This window comes from Rattus rattus, chromosome 3, assembly GCF_011064425.1.
Source record: "Rattus rattus isolate New Zealand chromosome 3, Rrattus_CSIRO_v1, whole genome shotgun sequence".
NCBI classification, from domain to species: domain Eukaryota; kingdom Metazoa; phylum Chordata; class Mammalia; order Rodentia; family Muridae; genus Rattus; species Rattus rattus.
In genome coordinates, this window is record NC_046156.1 from 173,269,001 (window position 1) to 173,280,539 (window position 11,539).

Below are 11,539 nucleotides of genomic sequence, written 5' to 3' on the forward strand. Positions count from 1 at the left end.
ACCTCTGCAAAGCAACAAGGCTACTAGAGAGTCCAGTGTTGTGTGGGATCTAGGGATGTGTCCTCAGCAGGGTCTGCGGACCTGGACCAGACAGAAGGCTGTTTTCCTCTTCTGTGCCGTCGGCTGTGCCCTGTGCTATGTATACACATGACTGCAGACAGCTGGCTCCCTGGCTGGTCCCCATAAGAGGACTTACCAAGGGAAAGGTGAGATGAATGTCGCCCCTATAAGTGGAAGGAAATATGACCCGACTCCCGAGAGAGCCTATAATTAGTCTCAGGCATGACTCTTCTCTTGTTTGTGCCGCATCCATTCAGCAAAGACTCGAGCCTCATGCAAAGCACAGTTTTTAGGCATATCAAGACTTCTAAGAGATGGCTAAATAAACCAGAGAGGTTTGCCTCACACCCCAACCTTCTGCTTCTTACGTTCAGGAGCCTTTTTTGGCAAGTGATCTCCCTCTCCTGCCCACATCATCCGACTCTGAAAAAGAGTCGTGGGGTAGAGTGTGAACCCCATTACCTCCCAGTCACCCTCACCTCAACACCTTTTCCTGGAGGCCCCCAGGGCCAGTACTTCCTATGATAAAATACTCTTGTTTTTATAGCACATTTTGAATGGCTTGCCTCTGGAAAAAAAAGATAATCACTGTGATTTTAGCAAAATATCCAGCTGAGTGGAGGCCAGAGAATTGTCCTGCAGACGCGTTGTTGTTCTCCGCAAGTGTTATCCTAGGGAAACGCAGTGACCCGGGGATGAGGGCCTGGGAGTGTGCACTGACTCCAAAGCCCTCTCTGGGTGGGAAGCACATGGGGTTAAGGGGAGGTGGGGACAGTGACAGGGTGATGGAACACAGGCCGGAAGGGTCCTATAGGTGCAAAAGGAGTGAAGTAGAAGAACCCAGAAGGACAAAGAGTTTCAAAGTCTGAGTGGAAGATAAGAGATAGAGGATCATGACTCTCCTTCCTCTCTGTGGACAGAATCCAGGCACTGTGGAATGAGTTTACAGCAGATGTAATTACGAGGCTCAAGTCTTTAACCTCTAGCTGAGGGATTAGACCTCCCTCTATACTAATGGGTAGGAGATCTGGGAATAGCTTAGCCTGGACTTGTGAGTAGGCTGCTTTTATCTCTAAGTGTAGCCATTATCTCTTGCCACAACAAGGCTGCCTAACTAACACCCATACCTCACCCCAGCCTGCGGTTCACAGCTGTTTCAGTTGCTCCTGTGCCTTGAATAGCCAGCCTGGAGGCTCTACGGGCTTTGGTGGTATCGACAGGGTAGTTCTCCTAGCCTTTGGTGGGGTCACTCATATGCAGAGTGACTGAGATGGGGAGGTAACTTGGATCTGCTCTATGTGCTCCCCATCCTGCTGGGCCCAATTGGCTAGTACTGGCACGCCTGTCTCATGACAGCGAAGGAGAGTAGGAACACTAGAGGGTAGTGCCAGGCTCCTACAGCCTCGGTTGAGAACTACAACGCAGCATTTCCCTTGCATCCAGTTAACATCTACAGAATTGAGAAACAAAGCTTCTCTTCAATAGCATAGAGGGGGACTCTTTATAGCCAGAGGACCTACTAAAGGAGTTGCCATGGGTACAAGAAAGAGTGAGAAAAATCAGGACCATTGATGAGCCAGTCGATCCACCCTAACAGATCATGTTAATGAAAGACATGTATGCCATAGAAGTGAGGTGACCCCAGTGACTGCTGCCTTCCGCAGAAGTATTGGGACTGACGAAAGCTGACCTGCGTGCGCCTATCAGAGACTGACCAGGCTCAATGCAAGTAGTACTGGCCTCTCCCCTGACCCTGGCTTTGGTGACTCTGTCTCGCTTGACTACCTATCCTTACTGTTGCCTGATCTATGGTAGCTCTGTTTTTCTGAGGAGGGACTAGCAGGGAACAGAACCTTAGCCTTGGTTTTATGTGGCTGCTGTGTTGAGAAGCAGGTTGAGAAGTCTGGCTGGGTTTCTGGCTGGGAAGAAGGTTCAGGGAAGTGGGGATCCATGTAATCTCATCTGAGGAGAAAGGGTTCTGAGAAGTATCAACAGTTCCTGAAAAGCCCCCTTAGTCTTTATCTGAGAAAACTCCCTGGAGCCTTCCACATACTCTAAAAGGTATGATGAGAACAAAGTGCTTTTTCTATTAAAGTGGACGTTAATAACCTTGTATATTCTCTAGACCTGCCTCGAAGATCTCCCTGAGACAAGTCTATGGCGTTGTCTGTCCCTGCACTGCTCCCAGAACCCCTATCAAATCAAGCTTGACTGTCACTGTTGTGGCCGGCTCCCTGCTCTCTGTTTTCTTGCTTGCCTTTCACTTCCTGGTCAGCCCCATTCAGGCCTTGAGCTGCTCCAACACAAACAGGCCCACTGGTTTCCACACACCAACTGCCTCAGGTCCACAGTAACCGGCCTTTCCTTCCGATGATTCCCCTCCTCTGCTTTCCGACACCTCTTCCCCTCCTCCCTTCCCCACCTCTCCAAGTGGGAGGAAGGATCTCGGACATATGCCCGGAGCTGGCGGGCGGAGTACTTTCCACTTGGAGGAAATGCTGCATTTTTCACCTTTAACCCAGAAAAATATGGTTCTCAGAAAGCTTGTTTTTAGCACTGAGAGTTCCCAAAGGAAAAGAAAGTGAGGGAGGAGGAGGGGCCCTGCAGCCCCTCACAGTGACCTGACCACCAGCCCTTGCCCCATTTGGCTGCTCGTCCTGGGAGAGAATTGCCCAGGGGCAGCCCGTAGAGCCTCAGCTGCTGCTGCATACAGTGAGAGAATCACACTTGCAAGTGCAAAGAGGATATGTGTACTCGGGGACCTGGACAGAAGAACATTAGCGGCTTTCCCATTCCTTCCTTCGCATCCCTGCCTCATCCGGCTTCCGCCAGGCCCAGGAATGTATAGTAGTTACTCTTGAGCTAGAAGTTGGTGAGGGCCTGGACCACCCATGCCAGGACCCTGAGGAATGGAGTTTGACAGTTCTCTGAAACTGTCGCTCTGAGGGGGCCCAGGGGAAAGACACACCAGCAAGAATCAAAACCTCAGTGCCAAGTGAGGATGTGTGTGCCTGTCACCCAATCCCACAGTGGGGTCTCAACCCAGAGGCTATGTCTTTCAAGTGCATTTTAATTGAGCATGCACATAAAACAGATCAAAATAAAAAGGGCCTGATAGGAGCCCTGCCCCACTCATTGTGAAGCCATAAAAGGCCAAGTTTGGAGGCCCCCAAGATGGCAGGCAGTGGTGTCGGTACCAGGCTGTCTCCCGGAAATTCTAGATTACAGGTGACTTCATGGAGGCCAGCATATGGCTACCACAGTTTGACAGTGTGGACTAGCTTCTGGGCCAAGCCTTTGGAGCGATCAGCTTCAAACACAAAGAATGCCCATGTATTTGACCTTCATGATTGTGCTCCTAGGATGGCCTGAATGGGTAAGCTTGTTTGGCTTGAGGCGACAGAAGCTATGCAAAAAGATAGGTGACGACTTGGCCAGTGTTATGTCAATTTGACATAAGCTAGAGTCATTTGGGAAAAGGGAACCTCAATTGAGAAAATTATCACACCAGATTGGCCTGTGGGGCAAGCCTGTGGGGTGTGTGTGTGTGTGTGTGTGTATTGTGTGTATATATGTGTGTGTATGTGTGTGTATGTGTATGCATGTGTGTATGTATGTGTGTATATGTGTGTATATTGTGTGTATATGTGTGTGTGTATATATGTGTGTGTATGTGTGTATATATGTGTGTGTATGTGTGTATATATGTGTGTGTATGTGTGTACATATGTGTGTATGCATGTGTGTATATATGTGTGTGTGTATATATGTGTGTATGCATGTGTGTATATATGTGTGTGTATGTGTGTATATATGTATGTGTATGTGTATATATGTGTGTACGCATGTGTGTATATGTGTGTGTATATGTGTGTGTATGCATGTGTGTATGTATGTGTATATGTGTGTATATATGTGTGTGTATATGTGTGTGTGTGTGTATGTGTGTGTGTGTGTGTGTATTGATGATTGATATAGGAAGGTATATCTCAACCGTAGACAGTGTTATTCCGGGACTGATGGTCCTGTGGTCCTGGGTGCTATAAGAAAGCAGACTAGTTAAGCCACGAGGATCCAGTGTGTAAGCAACACTCCTCCATGGCTTCTTTTTTAGTTTTTACATCCAGGTCCTTGGCTTGAGTTCCCTGATTGAGAGACTACAAGCTCTAAGATGGAATAAACCCTTTCTTCCCTGATTTGCTTTTCGTCACGGTGTTTGGTCAATAGAAAAGTAGCTGTGACAGGTGAGTTGCCTGCGGGCTCAGTGAGAGGACATAACCCTGACACGGCATTGGGAACAGGATCATAGAGTCACACAGGGGCATGCTGGAGCTTCCTGGTGGTCACTGTAGGGAGGTCTGAGCAAAGGTCTCAAGGGTGTCCTTGTCAGTCTCTTATATCTCTGTTGAGAGTCAATTCTTCCAGAGTTCTTCCATTGCAGGTGTAAAGACGGAAAACTGCTACAGTTGGGTGGGAGTCAGGCCCCCCTTACAGGCAGTTAGGTCTGGATTCAATTCGTTTCCCTCTTCTCCTTTGCCTTCAAGTCCAGAAATAGCCTCCGAGACTCAGGGGAGTTGTTTAAACTATTTCTGGCTAAACGCTGATCCCTGGGCCCCTGCTTTGCCTTGGCTAAACCACATGCTCCAAGAGGCAAGACAGACAGCAGGCAACACCTCTCTGCCTCACCATCTTTTGCTGCTTTCCCTTGCGAAATATCTTTGTCCTAGAAAGCCTGTGGTCCCTAGGAGCGCCTGTCCTTTCCTGGAAAGACAGAGAGGAACATCATGTCTCAGCATTTGGAGAAAGTCTCTTCTATTCCGCTATCTTGTTCTGCTTTCTGTAAGATTCAAAGGGTGTCTGGAGGCACAGAAGGTTCCCAACGTGTAGTGTGGTCTCCCCCTGTTGTCCCAGCTGACCATCTCTAAGTGGGGGGCCCAGCCTGGGGCTGCAGCCTCCTTGGACCGTCTGATGTGAAAGAGCTGCTGCTCTGACTTGGCTGTGCACAAGAGGTCTTGGATAGAAATATCTCCGAGAAGGAAGGCCAGGGAGGCTCAAGGAATTTGCCGTTTATACTCATTTAATAACAAAAGTTGGGGGCACCAAGCCAGGGGATTAGCTGAGGAAAGCCCTGCTAGGAAGTTGGCTGGAGGAGAGCAGAGTCAGAGAAAATGAAGTATCAGATAGAGCTGTGGGAGGAGAGGCTGAGGGGTCACAGGGCCCCTGTATGATGAACTGAGCGCCTGTGCTGAACATTCCACATTCGATCCGAACTCGGTGGGGGTGGGGAAGGCCTCAGAGAAAACTATGGGAAAGGGATATAAAAGTAGGGTACTGCTTAATAGACAATGTGCCTACTGGTTGTCTAGGGCACATTCACACGACCTCGGACATGAAAGAAGTCTGTGTGATGGTTGGCTCCAGCCTGCTGAACAGGCTGGTGGGGTAACACCACTTGCCAACGATGGAGGACTCACCTGGAAATCCCTCTGTCTAGTCTGCAAACCAAAGCCCCTGAGAGCCTCAGGCTTGAGGTTGTTGGTCTGCTAGGGCCTCAGTTAGCCTTGCTATAGACCTCCCGCCACAGAACGTCAGCAAACCATACTCGTTTCACTTCCTGGGAGCTTTGTCACAAGAAGCTGGTGACAACGTAAAACAGAACTCAAGGCCCCTGGGTAGTCTAGTCTTTTGAGACTCAGTATCTCATCTAAGGTCGCTGCTTACTCTATCCTTTCAAGGCCAAGAGAGGCCATCTCTTATGGAAGGGTCTTGTCCTTTCTGGAGTCTCTCCCTCATTCAGCAAGCCTCTCAGGGTACCAATGTTTTGTTAACTTTAAGACCACTGATTAGTAACCTAACCACAGGAATAATGTTTTATTTATTCGGTTTGAGACAAGAACCTTTCAAGCCACAGGGCAAAAATCCCAGGGAGTTTCTTAAAATCCTGCCTGCTGATAACCATTTACATACTAAGAATATACTGCTTATTCACCCAACTTCCCTAAACAATGAGTCAAAGACTCATAGGATGGGGAAATTTTATATTCAGAGGGAAAAATCTATTTTAGACCTCCTATTTATAGTGCCTGAAGATCCATTTTCTTTGCGTATAAGGCTGTATTGCCAATGACTGCATGGTCAGGGTGGAGCACAGTAGCTCAGGTTGGTACCCTGGGGACCGAGGAAACTGAGTCATAAAGCTGCCCTTTCCAGTTGTCACTCAGCATTAACCCTGGGTAGACCTGGCTCGGGTATGTTGGAAATGACAGATAAGCAGGACTCTGAATTAGGTTCAGATCTTCCTTAGTCAGTTACAAAATACCACGTTTCGTGGCAATGTGGCTTTGAGAGTTCTTGTACGTCAGTGGCTCTTGGTTTCGAAAGTCAAGTGCCATCTCTTAAGTCTGACTCGACTCAAGCCGAGTATTTTTGACATTCAAAGTCATCCACGAGTTTTGTTTTGCTTTGTTTTTAAAAAGATGGGCAATAGAAAAAAAGTTTGTTAGATATAATCAGACAGCCCATCTGTCATCTACCTGTTGGCACACTATGCACCCATTCTTAGAAACACTGTTGATAAGATTCTCGAGATGTATTCAAGAAATGAATCAAGCTCTCAAATCAAGTTTCAAAGGGCAAAGAGTAAAATGTTAAAGAGAGCCAATACTGTCCAAGGTTACATAAGTTTCTTTTGTCTGTTTCTATTTTTCCTTTAGTATTGTCCTAATAAAGATTTACCTACTAAAAAAATTGCAACCACAGGGCACTTTTAGTCCAAGGACAGAGGTATAATGAGGGCTCTTCATCAACTCTGAAGGGGATCACCCCACGCAAGATACCCATGGCTGCACTCTGTCCGTTCCCTGTCCTCAAAGGTCAAAGATTTGCCCAGCTTCAGAAATGTGACAGATACTACACCAAGTGGGAACAGTATCAATGCCAGCCCTCCCCCGCGCCCTCTCTGATTTCCAAACGGAGCCCCCTGAGGCCTCAGAGAGGTACATGGTGCCATGGGGAAGTGCAAAGAAGGGAATAAATAAGCTTAGGAGTGAAAACCTAAGAACTCTGACAGGATCGCCTAAGACCCAAGGATGTTCACCTGAGGCCTGGGGTCAAAGAAGTTACCTGAGCAAAGTGCAGCCCCAGCTGAGCTCTAGTGAAACAGACCTCAGGTCACTTTCCAAGGCTTTTGCCGTGTGCAGTCACCTTCTGACAAGTTGAGTGGTGCAGAAGAATGTGTGTCTAAACTATTATGCAAGCATTTACACCTTTACAGTGCCGGCCAGAAAGAGGGCCATGCTGAAAGCAAGCATCTATCCTACGGGGAGTGTTACATGTTATAAAAAGTCTTGGCATTCTTGTGATACACACTGGGGCCCGGGCTTTACAATGAGGAATGGGGTGAGAGAGGTTGAACATCTTCCAGTACGGTCCAGGTGACCAACCAGTGGTGAGCTCAGGTATCCCAGATGGGACTGTGTAGCCTCATGCATGACAATGTCCCTCACGGCCATTTTGAAAATGGAAGAACCCGTCTCAGCCAATAGTGTCTGTGGTCCTGGAGTAATGAGACTCTTTGTTTGCTTCTGATAGGGTATGCAAGCTATTTCACACTGTTCCTAGGCAAGAAGGGGGAGGAGAGGCCATCTACTCTCAACACTACTTCCTCTGCCTATGTGTTTTGGCAGCATCAGCTCTGAGGGGGAGGGGTGGTAGTAAGGAAGAAAGAGTCCAGTTATGCCTTCCTCCCAGGCTGCCTGGAGTGGTGACAGGCCAGCTGGGGCCAGAAGGGGACAGATGATTTAACTCTGAGCTGGAACTTAAAATTATTTCTCCCCTTTCAAGCATCGAGCTACCAGAAAGATTAATGCACTGGGGTTTCCTCCATTTTAACATCATTTCTCCTTGACAGCTTATCAAAGTAATTTTCTAATTCTTCTCTTATCCCCCACAACTTGAGATTGATCTCCTAAGCAAAAAATCATCTCCAATTTAATCTTGAATCAGTTCAAGTCGTCTCTCATTATCCATTTCCTTGGGTTATAAAGACTGAATGTCTTGAAATTAGTTTTACTGCCGGTCGTGTATGGGAAGGGGACTGGATCAAATATACGGGTCATTTCAAACAGATTCTGTAATTCTTCTGTAAGGGACTGAGGTTTGCTATCACGGCGCGCTGTGATGTTGGATATCCCACATTACCACTTCTCATTCATCTCTAGGTTTTCTCTTCCTAATGAGCACACGGTTCTTCTCTTTCCACTTTTCAGCTCCTGAAGGTAACGGTGGTATATATTTTGGCTTCAGAAGTCACCTTCTGGGAACAAGTTCTGCATTGAGAATTCCCCAAAGCGCAGACCATATGTGTGAGCTTTGCTAGCACTTAAATATTAACACGTGTTTCACAACTAATTTACAACTGGCCTGTACTTTTACAGGCTAAAAAGTCAGGCCTATTCATGCTGATTGATGTTCATGGTAAGTCTGAGCTACAAAAGACAAAGACCATTTCTCTAATGTCACTGCGTACCTTTAAACGGCTGGAGTTTTGTTAAGTCCATTACTGTATTTCAAAATTAAGCTGAAATTTTAACGCATTCCCAGAAACTCCTGAAATAGTTCTCTTAGGAGATAATATATTAAAACCCTGGCTTTAAGGATCAGAACTTTTTTTTTTTTTTTTTTTTTTTTTTTTTGAGACAGTATGTAGCCCTGGGTGGCCTGGAACTCACAGAGATCCTTCTGCCTCTGCTTCTTTACCGCTGGCTGGGCCTAAAGGTGTGTGTACCTGGCAATGATCTTGTTACTTGCTAATGCTGGGTTCTCACTTTGTAAAAATTGATTTTTTTATTTAAATATAAGGATTATTTTTTTTTCTCTATAAATGTAACAGGGATTTAACAGAGCAAATAGAGGGAGCTATCAAGAGCACAGCAACAGCTCCACGCACTAAAGTCACCGGGAAAACTTCTTGATTACTTTAGAGTCTCTGTAATTATTATGGAATAACAGTAAAAACAAACAAACAAACAAAGACAAAGCGAGGGCCACATTTCCTAAATGTTTGAGACATAAGGGAAAGCACCCCAAACCAATAAATGTCCAAATTTACTAGAGTAAGATGTAAGAAAATATATTTATTTTTTCATGACAATACTATGATAAAATTGTTAAATACATGCATGTTTTAAAAACAGACATAGGTAACATCTTTATATAATTAACAGCCAAGCGATACTAATTTTATATTTGCAGTGTCTTAGTAATAGGTTATTTACATAATCTATGTTCTTGTGATAATCATGTTTCCCAAAAGGTATGGTAGCTAAATTCTGAAATTATGATATAAAAAGTTCAAATTTCCAATTTTAACAGCGACGTAACATTTCACAAGGCCGGAAGTGCCCCCGCTGTCAGTCTCTGTGAGTACTGTTTTATTCCACGCTCAACCCAGAGTCGTTTGAGTTGGGGTGAATCACAGAGACACACACATCAATCTCATTTACTTCCTGTGTGTGAGCTTTGAAAAGATTCCTTATAGGACTGAACATGATTTCAGGTATTGCACATCATAACCGATCTTTTGATTTAACACAACCAGGTCTGTAGTGGTAATTTTACAAGAAATGAAAATGGGAAAAGTTACAGAAACTGCAATTTCTATCCTCTTTCAGCTACATGGACACACACCTGACCAAACAAAGGTTAGTAAACAGGAGCTAGCATTTACAGAGACCTGAAGATATTTAACATAACACCATCTTTAAAACAACATTCATTCTACAAACCTTACAAAAAACAAAGACTTAGATCTGTTCACAGTATGTGTGTCTTGTAAACAGTAATGCACTGTAATGCAAATCTGAAAGGAAAAAAAAACCGGTAATTTCTTAGTGTTACGGGGAAGATGGCTGATGGTCTGCTAATGAAAGATCTGGTAAAATAATTAAAAAAATTTTTTAGTGGGAACACTGAGCATTTTTAGATAGCTTACTTTACCTTTGAACATGCTTGTAAGTTGGTATCATCTTGGACTCGCATCTCTCTCCATCTAGAACAATCTTTTTGAAGCAACTCTGAATACCAATGTCTTTGAGCAGTTGTGTCCTGGGGAATCCACTAACACCCACCCCACCACAAGGAGCCTGACTGGGTTTATTCTTCAGTGCTTCACCATGCTATTCATACTTTGGTAAAGAATACGTTGGGAAAAGAGTCAACGGAAGGAACTGGTGCTTATAACTGACCTAATGGGGAAAGACGGTGAAAATGTTTGGATCAAACAGGGAGAGTATCATCTGAAATCCATCCTTCTAGCAGGGAGAGTATCATCTGAAATCCATCCTTCTAGCAGGGAGAGTATCATCTGAAAACCAGCCTTCAGCGTTTTGCTCTTTGACCACCTGCGGAAGGACTAAGCTTCTCATGACTTAACCTAAAGATATTTTAATCTCTAGGACATGCTACTGGATCTTGAAGTTAGTTGTGAAGTTGAAATGCCCACTTAAAATGGAATAATTAAAAATAAGAGCGCATGCAAGGAAACAAAATAAATTTAAGTAGGCAGCCAATTAGATGTACCAAATCACCTAGGCATAACTACAGCAAAACAGTCTGATTCCTTCTAATGTTGATTGTCTAGTACAATGAAGACGCATATGAATCAAATAACATTAATTTTCTTATCTTTTTTCCTCGGCATGTTTTTTTTTTCATCTTTAAAGTATTTGGTTCCAGCAACCAAAAATGGCACCCTTGTTTAATGTGCAATCAGATGTGGTTTGTTTATAATAAAAGTATGCCATGGTTAGAATTGAACTTAAGCAAATTCTATTTACACGTTGGATACAAACTGTCATTCGTAATGCAGGAGAACAAGCACTACTCTGGTTAAGGACAACGGGATCCAGCCACAATCTCATACTATAATTAGAAGCATGTGGATACTCTCGACCAAATGACAACCCCGGAAACTCTAACAAGAGGAAAACCAAAACGAAACAAAACTTGGTACTGCTCAGCTAAATGCTGTTCCTGATCCTTTATGCAATCAGCATGAATTTGATCATGCAATTATTAAGATAAATCGAGAGGGAGTAGAGATCTAACTACCCTAGAAAACTATGAGGCTTAAACAGTATGAATAGTGCTGGGCAGAGCCCATGATTCAAGCTATATGAATCTGAAGAATATTCTAGGGTTATACCTGAAAGATTCATGTTCTGTAAGCTTGGCCACAAGTTTTCCGTCCCCCGCCCCCTTCGGTAAATTTTTTGTTCTGGACACAGAGCTAAGACAGGTATGACAGCATGAAACTTTCAGCAGAAAATATCAATTCAAAGGAAATGTCTTGAACTGTCTTAGAAAGATGATGAGTTCTTCTGCTGATCAACTAAGCTCACACACATTGCTTGGCATAACGTACACCAGATCCGTGCAAAAGCATCTCCAAACTGAGTACTGATTAGATAACAGCAAACAA